Source organism: Etheostoma spectabile, chromosome 4, assembly GCF_008692095.1.
Source record: "Etheostoma spectabile isolate EspeVRDwgs_2016 chromosome 4, UIUC_Espe_1.0, whole genome shotgun sequence".
NCBI lineage: Eukaryota > Metazoa > Chordata > Actinopteri > Perciformes > Percidae > Etheostoma > Etheostoma spectabile.
This window is the reverse complement of record NC_045736.1, coordinates 32,886,992-32,898,710: the sequence shown is the minus strand read 5'-3', so window position 1 is coordinate 32,898,710 and position 11,719 is coordinate 32,886,992. Positions and strand designations below refer to the sequence as shown.

At 41.6% G+C, this 11,719-nt stretch overlaps 1 protein-coding gene and 1 long non-coding RNA gene across 2 annotated transcripts in view; one reads left to right on the top strand and one right to left on the bottom strand.

Moving 5' to 3' along the window:
• LOC116687348 (uncharacterized) overlaps window positions 1-9,604 on the bottom strand; it is a 20,884-nt gene extending 11,280 nt beyond the window's left edge. The window contains exon 1 of the long non-coding RNA XR_004331519.1: window positions 9,526-9,604. This is a non-coding gene — a long non-coding RNA (uncharacterized LOC116687348). The remainder of the gene's footprint in view (window positions 1-9,525) is intronic.
• The window catches only part of chd6 (chromodomain helicase DNA binding protein 6), a 150,379-nt gene that overhangs the window by 50,735 nt on the left and 87,925 nt on the right, over window positions 1-11,719 (top strand). The window lies entirely within an intron of this gene.

Here is an 11,719-nt window from a genome sequence, read left to right as displayed (position 1 = left end):
GGGGGAGAAGATTAACATTTGGGCCACCAAAATCTTTTTAAGTGTCTTGGAATTTGGCTCTAAAAATGTTGCTTTTTCTAAAGGAAACTAGTTTGTATATATAAAAACGACACGTTTCCTGTTTTTTTAGTAAACAGCAATAATAAATGTTTGCTATTGCTGTTTACTGGTTACTTTCTAAGTATTTCTTAGTTGATTACTTGATTAATTGATGGAATAATCAGCAGAATACTCAGAATACTAAAAGAATCCATAGCTGCAGCCCTAATCTGCACATTCATTAAAAATCTCTTCTGTTTCTTTTGTAAAGTTCCAGAAAGCATATACGGGCAAGAGCTGTTTCTAATGTTTGATGTTAGAAGTATTAGAAACACCTCCAGATAAAGTGCAATCCACCACTCCTCTAACTACGACCCCAATCTTAAAACATATAGCTTAGGTAAGACTTTATAGGACAGGGTCAAAAACATTCTAGACATCATAAAATTCCACTCTATGGCATTTCCAGTTGTATTGGGTTACATTAGATTGTACAGATGTACCTAATAAAGTTGACACTGAGTGTACTTTGAGAAAAAATTGGGAGATGGAAATTCATTCTGTCTTGTTTAAAGAGCGAAAACATGTAAAAAAAGAAAAACCGGAGTGTTCTATGAACAGAATGACTCATTTAAAATATCGCTCAATCGCGCAAATTTGATCGTGGAAAGCCAAAATCGTGATTGTGATTAACATTTGATTTATTGTGCAGCCCTAACTTAGTCACATGTAGATTGTTGATTGGATGTCTTAAAACCCTTCATCCAACAAAGCTTGCCATTTAATCTTTGTGTCTACAGAGAGTCAAAACCAATCTGAAAGGCGGGTGTCTGTAGTTTTAGCTAGGCACGACAACTTCTGTGACTCTGCTGTTTCTTCTGTGGTTGTCAAAGCTGAAGTGCATTTCGATGAACATGGAGTGAACTGTGTGTATTAATTAAGACCTAATCAACTCGCCAGGTTGTAATCTAAATCCTTCCTGTGCATGCTGGCTTCCCCACATCACTGGTAATGGCCACAGCAGTGGGTTTGTACCCAACAACACAACATGCAACATCAATTAAATCAAAATCAAAAAAAAAAAAATCAATGCAGTCTTGCAATTAAACTAGACATTGATTGATGGATTTATTAGTTTAAACAGAAAATGAACTGGATTAACTATTTTGATAATTGATTAATGGTTTACGTCTTTTCTTCTCTTTTGATACGACTGTTGGTCGCACAAAAAAATTTGAAGCAATGTTAAGACGCCACCTCGGGCTCTGGGAAATTATGATTTTTGGATGTCTTTTAGGATTTCCGTTGATTATAAGCCTTCTTTCATTTTTTGGTTTTTAAATCTCATTCACAAATATTGTGATTTCTGAAAAAATGCACTGCCTTTTGGTCAAAAGAGGCTAGAGTTGGATTTAACCTGAGTTTAACTCACCTGGCCAATCCAACCATATTAAAGTAACGCCACATTTATTTCAGATATGATCGATGTAATTGCATCCTCGGGAACAATGGCTTGTTATCAAGTCTTCTCATCAGATGGTTAGACACGTGGATGCACACAGATGGACGGACAGACATATATGTACATGGACAAGAGGACGGACAGGTGAACAATTGGGAATAGAGGCGGACATCAGATACGTTCCGAGTCCATCCATCGTCAGACTTAATAGACAGCCAGTGGCAATGAAAGGGTTACCATGGCAACCGCATGTTTACGTCCGCCTCCCCGCTCCCCACAGCTTTGGCACTAAGAGCCAGTTTCCATGGCAACGGCTCTGATACCCCCCCCTTCCAAAGCGCGCGCGCGCGTGTGTGTGTGTGTGTGTGTGTGTGTGTGTGTGTGTGTGTGTGTGTGTGTGTGTGATTCATTGAGATGATTCATTGAGATGATTCCTCATACCTGTGTGAGTTGCAGTCTGTTTAGCACATCTGCATTGGCCTCACGACACAAGGCAGTACTCCTTCATACTGCATAAAACAGCAGTTAGAAAAACACACACGCACCTGCTCCACGTCCCGCTACGCCGGCCATACACAATACTATACAACAATATGACAGGCACACATTTTGTATTTTATTTTTGCAGACAGAAATACACACCACATGAGGATTTGCACACAATCATGCACAGACGTCAGTCTGACCTGGAGAGCTAGTACCTCCACAGTGAGTGCGCTCCCTGTTCTCTGGTTTCTAAATGAAGTCAAGAGCATCAGAAAGGGCCACAGCCAGATTTAGACTCTTCATCACTCTCCCTGCGCTTCGCTGTCATAGGAACCATCAGATACATGTGTGCATGTAGGTGTGACGAAATTTCACCTAATCACAGTAAAGAGCCGGCGCTGGCTCGTTTTCACAAAAACAATTCACTTTCATTGACATGTGCAAAATGTGCTACAGTTTGTGGCGGTGACATTGGTACGGAGACATACGGACGGCGTAAAGTCTCTCCCATTCCATACAGATGGACAGAGCCCACCAGCAGACGGTAGACCACGCGCTACATAGAGCTGTATGGATATTAAACGCTGTGACAGCTGGTGGTTGATACCTGTTTATGCATCTCCAGCCTGCCTGCCAGCCCTGATTGGTTTGCAGCGTTTTGTTTTTATATATGAGGTTTTATGTGTATTATAATTTAACAATTAATAAGTAATAACTTCAGCTGCAGTATTCTTTGTCTTCATAGACACCAGTGGTAATCTGTTATTCAGCCCTCATGCTTATTAGATAATGTTAAAGGGATATTTTTGAAGTGATGTGAGGCAACAAAACACAAAAAATGCCAAGGGGGGGGGGGTGAATACTTTTACAAGGCACTGTATTTGGGATATTTTCACTGCTTTACCTTGTCTTGAATCCAAACTAACTTAGTTTGAAAAAAAGAAGTAAATAGCACAAAGAGACCATCCAGTCAGGGCAGCGGTAATCCGTGTTCATGGAAAAATTCCAGTTTTTTGTTCCTGTTTGTTGGTCTGGTGGCTTTGAAGAGAGCATAGATGGATATAATGACTTTACTTCCCCGCTGTAAAGCGCTGTACTGTGTACTGTATATTTGTCATCATAAGGCTTGATGCTGCAGGCTGGCACAGGCTCAGTTCATATCACGTGTCACAGGATACTTTACTCATGTGAAAAGCATGAGGACATCAAATCGTTAATCAAACGGTCTTTTGTCAGTTACCTGTTTGCACGCAGAAAGTCACATGTGCTTAGCAACTGTATTTATTAGAAGAACTATTGTAATGGTTGACGCTTTTAATCTCTCTGGAGAACATGCTTGAGTTCAATGCAAACATACAGCACTCTTTGTTTACAGGCTGGGCTGTATTGTCATATTCCAGCTAGCCTAATAGGGTTATTTCATAAGTCTTATTTAAAGGTGCTTTAAGCGACGTTGGGTGACGTTACTTCTTATTGTAGTTCATATAGTATTTTCAAACAAAACGAGGCTCGCTCGCCCCTCCCTCCTCCTCATGACGTCCCCTCCCTAGGAGCGGTGATCACTGTAAGCCTGGCATTACCAACACAAACGGTAACATGGCCTTTAATGTCAGGTGGATTTAGTGGGCTTGTGTTGTGGGGGGCAGTAGTTTGTACCAGAAGACTCTTTGAGTAGCCAAGTGTCCATCACCATGACGGGAATCAGTCGCTGGCCCACACAGCTTATTGACTCCCCTGTCCTCGACACCACCTTGATTGGTTTCACATACGGATAGTTTGGCTCATGGTTTGATTTTTACTAGAAGGTAGATGCCGTGGTCCTGGAGTTAATTTTAATTTAGGTTTCATAATGTGATGTCAAAATTACAGATTTTTTATTATGGGTAAGATGGCCACAGTTTTTTTTATCAGGCCCTCAGGAAGTGCGCTGGGCTTTGAAGCCAATTGGACGTAGGGGCCGAACAGTGGAACTACAAATGCTGTGTCTGTTGTTGTGGGTGGACGTCGCTGGTCGTCGACACTCAGGGTGAGTCGGAGATGTGGTTGAAAAAAGAAGGGCGTTTTATTTATGTTCCCAAATTAAGGCACTTAGGCAAAAAGAACCATTAACAAAATCAAAATGAAAGAAAAATAAAATACTTTCACAAAAATAAAAGAATTGGCGGCCTTGCACTAGTTTTTTCTACAGACTAACGTCCTACCAGATCTTGCTCCCCAAACAACTGAAACATACGTCTAGATAGCTCTGAAGCCCCCGGAATTGGAACGTACCAATACTAAAGACAGTACAGGGGTGGCTCAGGCGAGTAGTTCATTCAAAGCTCAAATCGGCCAAAATTACTAAATCTAGTGAACTAGAACTATGCAGAATATTATAGATATAATTAACACGTTTCAACAAACTACAAGATATGTTGAGGGTTAGAATATATATTATTTTAAAATTAGGGTCACTTCCTTTTACCCCGTAAGTCCTAACGTCTTATAACTTGGTGTGCACGGCAAACCTCCCTTTAAACCCCCCCTGAGACAGTCCTGTTAACCTCTGTTACACTTTGAAACTAAAAAACAGACGCGCAGTTACCAAAGATCTGAGTGGTACGTGGTTATTATAATCGGGGATGTTTGTGAAGTATGGTTTTACACAGAATGATGGATTGATGAAAGTAGCTGTAGCATGTAAGTCACCGTAGTATAAGATCTTAAAGTTGGTTAGATTTCTGTGGGGAATTTGATGAATGGCTATGTTAACAGCGGATTTTAGACAGTGATGATCAACAGGACATATGGATACGATAAACAAACATATACAGGGATCTTTGGACTCATCTTTGAACAATGAAATAGGTAGCGCGTCTCTACGGCGACGGACGCAACGCGCCCCGTCACAAGACTTTTCCCCATACACTTCCATGGCAAGACTTTTTCATCTCAAGACTTTTCCCCATACACTTCCATGGCAAAAGAGACGTCTGTAAATCAGTGCATACCTGTCACAACCCCCTGACTTTCTCCAGCGGAGGTGACAAATTACTGCCCCGTCGTACTGGACTTGCTTGGTAATGGAGTTGGAAACAAGGCGGATTTTGCGTGGGAACCCTGGGGTGTTTTGGATTAGTTGGGAGGTTGTTTCGACATTATGATTGCCTTTCCAGTTTTTGTCTGGGTGAACAGACAGTCAACCAACAAAGTGCCAAACTGAAGTGTCGTGCACACCACGCCACTTCCTGCCTGACGTCTAATAGCTGACCACGTGCTCTGACCTTCCTATGGTGCAGCATAGCTGAGGCAATTTCCCTGCAGGGATCAGTCAGGTAGCACATTATTATTCATTATCAAACCAGGGTTCATTATACACACACTCTCATTCATATGTGTAGAGGAAAGTGTGCACAGAATGTTCTCACCTTGGAGTTTGATTCCATAATGCAGTTTAGTAGAGTCGTTATGGTCAGTGATGCAGTCTTTAGTAAATTGAGCCTAACTAATTCAACAGTGCCCAAACAGAGAGATGAAGTAATTGCAAAGCACAGGCATTAATTACAGTGATTACAAAACCCACTGGAGCGAAAAACTGTCTTTATGACATAAATAAATAAACACATTAATGACGTATAAAGTGATCAACGCGGGATGTGGACAAACATCTCACCACAGACCCCCTGCTGATATGACATTAAAGGAGAATTACGGCCAATTTTTATGTTAATCTTTATCGCCATACATATGCGAGTAGTGCAGTATCTGCAGCTACGTGTACGAGCTTCCACTGAGCTAAAATGGCACTTAACGGGGCAAGTTTTAGAGAGCCTTTGTTCCTCTTAACAGACACAAAATGCAATTAATATGATTTTCACAAAAGCCTGACAGCAGCTAACAGCTAGCAGCTAACCGGCCAATCTACCCACTGGCAAGACCAAGACGGCTAGGTGAATTAAAACATTGTCTGAGTAGAAAACAAATCTCAGTGTTACGTAAGGTCCCTGTTCATGTTGTACAGACATGTTGATGGTTCATGTTGTACAGACATGTTAATGGTTCATGTTGTACAGACATATTAATTGTTCATGATGTGCAGACATATTAATGGTTCATGTTGTAAAGACATATTAATTGTTCATGATGTGCAGACATATTATCTTGCCTCAGTGGTAGAGCGGTTGCCTGCCAATCGGAAGGTTGGGGGTTCAATCCCGGGCCCTGCAGTCATTGTCGAAGTGTCCTTGGGCAAGACACTGAACCCCGAGATGCCCCCGGTGCTGCGCATCGGAGTGTGAATGTGTGTGAGTGTTTATCTGATGAGCAGGTGGCACCTTTTACAGCAACCTCGGCCACAGTGCATGAATGTGTGTGAATGGTGAATGTTTCCTGTAGATGTTAAAGCGCTTTGAGTAGTCTTTATAAATACAGCACATTTACATTTACATATTGATTGCATTGTGTGTCTGTTAAGAGACACAAAGGCTCTAAAACTTGCCCCATTAACTGCCGTTATAGCTCAGTGGAAGCTCGTACACGTAGCTGCAGATACTCCGTGTTGCCTACTCTCATATCTATAGCGATCGAGGTTAACGTAAAAATTGGTGGGAATTCTCCTTTAAGATGCGAACCCAAACTGAATGTCAGCACATCATGAAAAATGAAAGACTCAATAACACAAACTAAAATAGCACTGAAAATACAGTCATAGATGAAATTTAAAAGGATTTTCTTAATGGTGCATTGTGGGAAATGGAGGTATTTTAGAAAAACTTTTTTTTCAAAAATTGAAATCAACATATTATTCGCAAACAATAATCAGCCTATTTATGATTTTCTTTTTTATGATGATAGGCTTACTGGCCTAAAGGTAAGGTAGTCACTAAGTTAGATCCACAGAGCCAGCATATTCTATCACTGTGTCACATGTATGTATAATGTTACAAGATGATTTATCTGTATAAAATGCAAAACAAATGGCATATATAAAGGCTTAAGGCCACCCTACATGTTATTGCAGGCCCAGTTTAAAATGCAACTTAGTTTTGTAAAATATGCAGTAGGGGGTCCCTGATCCATCTCTCTTTCAGTTAAGTGGTCCATGGCTTAAAAAATGTTTAAGACCCCCGGTATAGACTTCTGACTCCAATTGTTAGAGAAGCATCACAAACATCGAGTAGAGTTAGGACTCGACAGGGGGCGCTGGATCTGGCTGAGTCTTACGTCCAGAGAGCTCTTACTGTGGAGACATCTAAGTGGCTGTGACATTTTAGCAATGTAGCACTGCAATCTGTTCCCCATGTAGGCCACGGTACACCAGTGGATGCATTGGTTCGAAAGCTATGCTACAGAATTCATACAAAGCTTTATTTAACCTTGTTGGCATCACATTTTTGGTCTTTTGACAAAAAGCCACCAATGCATATTAAAGCTTTGCTGCATTTTGGATTTAAATGGATTTGCCCACATACTACACTGACCCTGAGGTCCACCTACCGGTTATGAATATTTATGGTTGCAAGTGTTTATGCAGACACAGGAGCCTTATTATACTATGCAGCACCTAATATCTAGCACTTAAGCTCTGCTTGCCACCTAAATGCCTCTGGGCTGACAACCGGATTTAAAAATCGGAGGTGGCTAAGAAGAAACTGGCGTTCCCTGTCCTCCATTAGTCTTACACACATAGCCGTGGTGGAAACTCCTCATCATTGGTTTGTGGAAGACTAAGGTGCACGTATTTGGCAGGGGGTCAAGGGCTCCTCCCTCAGGAAAATGTTAGGTTCTTTAATAAAAATGTATACACCATTTTGGACCACTAAAACATTGGGTAAGCTGGAGCAGATAATTCATAAATAACACTCAAAAAGCGTGAAGACAAAACTTGCTAAAGATGTCCTCTGGGGACCAACTTAGATCTGAAGAAAGTCATTTAGTTAGTTTTGATGCTCACATTGATTTTTTTGGCTTAGGTGCTGCCCCCAAACATCTTGGGTGCAGCACGCCTCGTAACGGCAGGGGGAACCCTGAGGACCGCAGGACTTTCCGTGTTGGTAAGGCAGCAGCAGAGCAAGAGTTGGAGCATGTGTAGGACTTTTGTGTCTGTGAATCAGAGTGGAAGAGCACTGTGGACACTGTGGTTTCAGGAGGAGGATGCTGGAAAGGCCCAGAACCTCGGTCTACCATGGTGCCGTCGTGGATCAGAGAGGAAAACCATACGCTTAAATGGAGCTTGTTCATCTTCCTTTCAAATTATGTATAATTTAAAGAAGAGCTGCAAAGATGAATAAATAAGTTGATCACTATTTTGATAATCGATTGGTTAGAGACCTTTTTTATGAAAAACACTGATTCACATTTTTTCACCATTTTCACGGACATCTTATAGACCACATGATTAATCGAGAAAATAATCAACATTGAAAATAATCAATAAAAATTGCATTCCCGATCTTAAGCATATACAGTATATCTCAAATATACAAGCAGCTTCTCTAAGACTTTGGATGTGTGTGATGATCCTTTTGGTCTTTTTAAGCTTTCATGTCAAAGTAAGCAGAAGCCTCTTAGAGCTACTGGTGTTTCTGCCTGAAGGAAAACAGGAAGACTTGTAGGAGGAAGCCTACCACTACACCATGAAGTCATGTGTGGAGAGTAATGCTCAGCTGTAGTGGGACAGTCCTACTGGGATTAATGCTGATGTGTGGAGAACCGGATGACACAGATGGCCTTCATGGTGTTCCTTAGTGTCTAAAGCAGGGCTCTTCAACCTTTTTTAGGCCAGGGACCCCTCGGCTGGAAGAGAGACGGAGCAGGGACTCAACAACATAAAGTATATTGTAAAAAGTAGTTTCCTATTAAAGTGGGCCCACAATAAAGTGTAAGGTGGCCTGGAGCCTTTACGCATACCTATTTATGGGGCATATAATACTAAGGTATTAAAATAATATTTATTGGCATTCCTATGTTTATACATCCTATTTAAATGTTAAACATACGCGTAGCAGTGAATCCTTAAGTGTAACTGTATCTGTGGATGGCTTACCCTAACTACAGGCCAGCAGTCTGTCACCAATGTTCAAAACAAATCACACAGACGATTTATCTTTGCTAATAATTTGTCGGACTCATGTTTATGTATATATTTAGACATATTCACTTTTTTAAAAATGATATAACAACTGCATCGACTCTAAGGAAGATCTCCGGTCTAAAGGCTTCAACAACAACATTTAGTATTCTAAGCGCTGAGCTTTTTCTGGGAAAATGTCTCTGGTATACAGGAAGTGATCCGTTTCATGTTTCAGTTTTTTTGGGAATAGATAAAAGAACCATAGCATACTGAGCAGGGGGCAGTAATCTCTATTCTTACCTCCCCTGAGGGCTTTACTGTGCAGCTGCTGGAGGCCTCTCCTTTACTGGATTGCCATGTGAACCACTTTGAGCCCGGTCGCAGCGTAGCAGCGGGGATGCAGAACGCCAGGCCTTCTGCTGTCTCCCTCTGGCAGCGCTGAGGGGAGGAGGTGTTGAATCATCAGCCACAACCAGCACACATTTACAGGCCAGCTCCATCGCAGGCATAACGTATGCGGAGCGGATGCTCCAACACTACGCTCCCACTAAATGAATGAAACTGGCTACACAAGGCGTGAGAGTGTAAGTGGTGCGGATGCACCGCAGAACCACTCTACAAGTGTAAAAATAGGACAGTCTTCTATTTATATTTTTTACACAAGATCTGTGCAGCCCTTTCACACAGAAATGGGTCGTAAAGACTCTATATGTCTTTAAAAATAAACCACCGGTATACAGGAAGCGACTTATTGACTGTGAATGAGCGTATTGGCAGTTTGCTTTTGAAAGTTTCTGTTTTTAACAGCTTTAACATCCCGGGGTTGATGGAAGAATGTTGTGCGTATTCATTTTTTAGTCACAGCGTGATTCACACACCAAACAGCACAAGCCCAGAGTGATGGGCCCGCATGGTTTCTGTGAGTCTACCTCTTCCCCATGTTTCACTGTTTGGGGTCTTTGAGCCATTAAATCATCAATTCTGGGGCGCCTGGGTAGCTCACCAGGAAGAGCTCATGCCCATATATAGACTCCTCCGACCTGCGGCTCTTTGCTGCATGTCATTCCCCCTCTCTCTCCTCTTTCATGTCGTCGTCTGTCCTATAAAATAAACTCCTGAAAAGGCCCCAAAAATGATCTTTTTTCCCCTCTTTTCTTTCTCCTCCTTATCCTTCTCTCCCAATTTCTATCCATTCTCTCACTAACTTTAACAGGGCCTAAAGTTAGCTTTTTACTATCCGCTAGCCCCACGGCTTTGATGACTACTAGTCCTTAACTGCTTCTAGATTTTAGTCCCGATTACAACAATAATTTGACTTAGTTATGTTTGTACATTAGTTCCGTACTGCTGTCGTACATCAGCCACATAGTCTTTCTACCTTGGTTTTAAAACGTCGTCTTTTACTTTTCCTTGAATCATCCTCATCTTTTTGTCGGTTGCTTGTTTCAGCCGGCCTCTTCAACCCCAGTAATGTGCTGCCGCATCTTTTTAGCCTAAATCCAAGGAAATGTCCGACATGGTTGAAATGTGAAAGCACAACAGTGGCAGTGCCAGTGTGGCAGGTAGACACAGTTTCACTCGCCATTGGCATAATTCAGCCACATCTGCTGCGTGGCTGGGTTGTAATTTCAGGCCTTGCTTGCTGCTGCTGAACACAAGGTGGAGGAGAGAGGAAAAACCAAACGGATGATACAGTTGAAGGAAACCGCAGAGTTGGGTTATCATTTTCAGTGTGTTTGTCACTTTGAGCAACACTTGTCATGTAACACATGGGCATTTAATCTATTGTTGAATACAAATAATAATCTTAATATTAGTACCTTTAATTCTTAAATAAAATCTCGTATTGAAATAATGGACAGTACAAACAAATGCAAGCCTGTAGTTAATCAAAGTCCTGGTAAAAGATACACTGAGAGGGGTGGGTAAATTGCTTGTATATCTCTACAGTTGCATAGTCTGGGATAATAAAGTATACTTTGATTTCCACTGCATTGATTCCATTACTACAGCAGTCATGTTCTGCTCAGCACTCTTTTGAGTTTCTATCTATGGTGTCCCTGTGTCCATTCATTTTACTGTCTATGGTTTTTCATATGTGATGCCCACAGGTGCTGCCTTAGTAGGCACAGCCCGCCCAGTGGCTAGTTTGAATTTTGTTGACCAATCACAACAGAGCGGGCCAGCAGACCAATCAGTGTAGGCTAGCTTGAGTAGAGTGGATCACCGGCGATTGGCGCCCAATGCATGCTGGTTAGATTTGTGACTGACTTGATCCCGACTCGCTCTGACGTCATGCACACATGGGCAACGATGATCTCACGAGACCAAGGCGGCTGCAAGGTTTAGAGCCAGCGAGACCCAGTGCATGCTGGGAAACACCTGTCTCTCAGCTGATGTAACAACCGATTGGTTCAGAATCGACTCAACACAATGGTGTTTTATTTAAGTGGTTTTATTGTTTTTGAATTGATGGGATTTTAATTGCTATTATCTGATTTTAAATGTGTGTCAGATAGTACGTTTAGAAGTCAGAGGGACTAAATCCGTTCTGATTAGGGATACTCTACAGTCTGTTGGTCTTTTTTTGTTTTTTAAGATGATTTTTGGGGGCTTTTCCCTTTATTACATAGAGACAGTGGATAGGCATGACAGGAGGAGATATATAGATATATATATAT